The following is a 4,570-nucleotide window of genomic DNA, read 5'->3' on the forward strand; positions in this document are numbered from 1 at the left end:
ACCCTGGCCACAGGCGAGGGTCCCACCCAAACTAAAAAAAAAAATAAATAATTTAGGAAATACAGAAAAAATATTTATTATATATTAAAAAAACTGACGATAAACTGTGTACATAAGACAAAGCACAGATTATCTCTGACTGGCTGATGACAGAATCCTGACTTAGTCCATGGACTATGAGGCCTGCTTCTCCTGACCAGACAATCTGAGGAAGCGGCCCCCGTCACGTTGGGGTTGCTCTGCAGCTGAAGAGCCTCACCAGGGCCTGCTTTATGTCCTTGTTTCTGAGACTGTAGATGAAGGGGTTCAGCATGGGGGTGACCACTGTGTACATCACTGAGGCTATTGCATTGACCCTGGAGTCGTGGGTAGCAGTGGAGCTGAGGTACACACCAAGCGCCGTCCTGTAGAACAGGGAAAACACAGAGAGGTGAGACCCGCAGGTGGAGAAGACTTTGTACCTTCCACTCACTGATGAGATTTTCAAAACAGAGGACACAATCTTAGAGTAAGAGTAAAGGATGCCACTGAGAGGAATGAATGCCAGAACCACCGCTGTTAAATATATCACCAGCTCATTGAGGAAGGTGTCAGAACAGGCAAGCTGGATCACCTGGTCCAGGTTACAGAAGAAGTGAGGGATTTGCAGCTGTGAGCAAAAGGACAGTCACAAAATCATTAAGCTGTGTAATAGAGAATCCAGAAGACTTAACACCCAGCATGCAAGAAGCAGGAGGCCACAGAACTGGGGGTTCATGATGACCATGTAGTGTAGGGGATGGCAGATAGCCACAAACCGGTTGTAGGCCATGGCTGTCAAGAGGAAGTTGTCCACGCCTGCAAAAATTATGGAGAAAAACACCTGGCTGAGACAGCCCGCATAGGTTATGGCCTTGTTCTGTGTCTGACTGTCCAGCAGTATCTTGGGGACGGTGGTGGAGGTGAAGCAGATGTCGGCAAAGGACAGGTTGGAGAGGAAGAAGTACATGGGGGTGTGCAGGTGGGGGTCCATGACGATGGCCAGGATGATGAGGAGATTCCCAGTGAACGTGACCAAATACATGGACAAGAATGCCCAGAAGAGGAGGGGCTGCAGCGAGGCCTCTTCTGAGAGCCCCAGGAGGGTGAATGCTGTGGGGTGGGTTTGGTTTCCTGGCGCCAGGTCGCTGGTGAGCCTGGGGGATGGAGATAGAAGTTTTGTAAACTAAACCACAGCAGAGCAATCAAGGAATGAGTTTATCTCCACATCCATGCCACATTTGTTGTTGCTTGTTTTTTTTTTTTTTTTTTTTTTTATTGTGCCATTCTCACTGTTGTAAGATGGTATCTCATTGTGGTTTGATTTACATTTCCCTGATTACAAGTAATGTTCAATATTTTTTCAATGCCTGCTGACATTTGCATTTCCTCTCTGGAACAGTCTCTTTTTGGCTCTTCTGCCCATTTTTTGACTGGGTTGTTGACTCTATTTTTGTTGAGTTTCCTCAGCTCTTTGTAGATCTTTGTGTTCTCTCCCTTATCATTTGTATTGTGTGCAAAAATTTTCTCCCAATCAGTAGGCCGTCTCTTTGTCTTTGTTAAAGGAACTCTCCTGCACTGCGGGTAGGAGTGAGAACTGGGCCAATCACTATGGAAAGCTGTGTGGAGGTTCCTCAACCTGCTAAAGATGGAGCTTCCACATGATGCGGCAATTCCACTCCTAGGTATCTACCCAAAGGACACAAAAATATTATTCCAAAGCATACATTCACCCCTATGTTTATAGCAGCACTGTTTACAGTATGTAGGCTATGGAAAGAACCCAAATGCCCCAAAATAGACAACTGGATCAAGAAGATGTCATACTTATACACAATGGAATAATATTCAGCAATCAGAAAAGATAAACTCATACCATTTGTAGCAAAATGGATGGAGCTGGAAAGGGTCATGCTCTTTAAATAAGCCAGAAAGAAAAAGAAAACTATGGGATGGTTTCACTTACAGGAGGACTGTAGAGGATAGAAACAAGGGATCAGGGACAAAAGTTACTATGATAAAGTGAAAATCAAAATGAATAGGCAATTATAACTAGAGACATTCTGCAGGAGGGAAGAAGGTAGTTGGATCAAAATGGGTGCGAAGAGCACAAGGGACTAAGGTGATGGGACATGGGTGAATTGATGGTGGGAATTTCATGGGGACTATAACTGAGATGAGAAAGCATACATTGAAAAAAATGAAGGACGATGTAAAAATATATTAAAAATAAATTAAAAATTTAAAATATAAAAAATGAGTTTAAGTGGCATGATTTTATTTTGAATACATTCAGTTAATATATTTCATCTTATAGCGATAGTGCCTGTTATCTGAAATTTTCTTTTTTTTTTAAGATTTATTTATTTATACAAGAACAGGGGTACAGGCCAAATGTGCAGGAGGGTGAGAGGATTCACTAGAGACAGAGAGGGGAACAGAACAGGCAGACTGACAAAACACACTGCTTAGGGGAGCAGCAGGCATGACTGGAGAGGTCTGCTGCGCCATGTGGGACCCTTGCCGGCCAGCCAGGATCGAACCGGCACTGCAGAGGCTGCAGACAGTGTCAAAGTGCAGCTCTCAACCTCCTGTGCCACCAGGGGAGGCCCTAAATTTTTCTTTTTTTAAAAGATTCATATATTTATACATACACTTGCTGGGGTACAGGCCAGACATGTGGGGGGTGAGAGGATTCACCAGAGACAGAGTAGGGAGCAGAACAGGTGGATTGACTAAAATCCACTGCTGAGGGGAGCAGTGGGAGAGACAGGAGAGGTCTGCTGTGCCATGTGGGTAGCTCCCTGGCTAGGAATTAAACTCATCCTGAAGAGGCGGATCAACATGGCAGTGAGGAAATGCTGTGAGTAAGATCTCCCATTAAAAAAAAAAAAAGTTAATAGGGAGGAAAAGCGGCAGGTCTCAGTGAGAACTGGGACATGGAAGATAAACGGACAACTCCAGCAAACTAGCAGAAGAAGAAAGTTGCCATAAAAGAGGACTAGAAGGGAGAAAAGCTCAGAACACTGCTACCCTCCCCCACCCACAAAGTTGGCACTCTCCGACCAACAGAAAGGAGGAAAACACAAAAAAATAAAACCAAAACAACCAACAAGAACAAATTACACATCAAGCGGGACTGTGAGTGGAAAGGAACAATTTCCGCCACCACACACCATGAACTGGAGCTGTGGAGAACCCTGCAGGATTCGCCGCGGAGGTGAGCGAACGGCTCCAGGTGCCATTAGAGAAAAACAAAGACTCCCGGAGACCTACACACGGCCCCAGGCCAGCTGGTAAGCTTGTGCGGGAAAGCAGTGCTCTTGAAAAGCAAACGCGGATTGCGGCTGCCCATGTCCCCATGCCTGCGACCTAGTCTGGCGGGGAGACGTGCAGGGGCCCTCACTTAGGTGAAAGTCCCTCACTGAGTAATCAGAAACCAGGCACCCGGACATGGGAGTGGGGTGCAAAAGGCGCCATTTCTGCAGACACTGAACTGGGCTACAGCCCGCGTCCTGGACCTGAGGGCTTTGGGCCTGAGACCTGGGGCATGAAATTCAGGGCATGGATTCCCGACGGTGGGTCACAAGGCAGACACAGCACCCCAAAGATGTTGAGGTTTTACCCACCATTCCCAATCTGTTCCGGGTCCCACGAGGTGAAAAAAACAGCTCCCCAAGGACACTAGGAGAGATCTCTGGCACCACCGAGTGACCAGAAAAAAAAATCGTCAACACCCCATAGAACAGAGAACTTTCTTCAGTAAAGACTGCTTGAAACCAGCCGAAGGCTCCCGGTGGTGAACTGGGAAGTTAGCCCACGCCAGGCCCCTTCTGGCCTGCAGTCCAAGCCCAGAGTGGGAGCTGGAACCCACCGCCGGGGCAGACCAGGCGTGCAGGGGAGTGTGTCCCCGCATCGGCATTTTAGAACAGGGACCTTTCTTCAGTAAAGACTGCTTGAAACTGACAGACGGCTCCCGGAGGAGCCAGAGGGGAGCAGAGAAGTTCACCCAAGATGCCGGTCAGTCCCAGCAACACAGTGTCCCAATGCATATGGCAAATTAGAAAACAGACAGTAGGGAGTAGAAGAACCACATGCAACCTAGCAACTCCTCCGGAAAAAAGCACACCACAAAAAGAAAACCACCCCCCAGATTGCAACGACAGTAACTTGGAAGAACTTCTGAGCCTTCCAGAAAGAGAATTTAAAATTGCCATGATTAAAAAAAATGACAGAACTCATAAAGGAAAACAATGATCGGGAAAAATAATCAACGATCAGAAGAATGAAAGTGAGTCCCTAAAAAGGGAAGTAAAAGAAATGCAGGAGATCAAAGAATTAATGGAGACACTAAAGAACTCTGGGAAAAGCAATGAAAGCAGAATAGATGAAATGGAAGAACAAATAAGTACTCTTGAAGACACAGAAATAAAAAGAACCAAAACAGAAAAGGAAAGAGAAGTACGAAGGAAAAGGACCAAAGGAAGACTTCGGGAACAATCTGACTCCATGAGGAAAGGAAATATAAGAGTTATAGGAATCCCAGAAGAGT

The 4,570-nt window shown here is 46.1% G+C and overlaps 1 pseudogene across 1 annotated transcript; it reads right to left on the bottom strand.

The window, feature by feature from the left end:
• Positions 1-223: 223 nt before the first annotated feature.
• LOC311176129 (olfactory receptor 7A10-like) lies at positions 224-3,381 on the bottom strand (annotated as a pseudogene). The gene is made up of 2 exons: positions 3,355-3,381; positions 224-1,204 (listed from the first exon to the last, which is right to left on the bottom strand). The product of its transcript is annotated as an olfactory receptor 7A10-like (transcript).
• Positions 3,382-4,570: the final 1,189 nt, after the last annotated feature.

The sequence above is a fragment of the Talpa europaea genome (assembly GCF_964194135.1).
Source record: "Talpa europaea genome assembly, chromosome: 8".
NCBI classification, from domain to species: domain Eukaryota; kingdom Metazoa; phylum Chordata; class Mammalia; order Eulipotyphla; family Talpidae; genus Talpa; species Talpa europaea.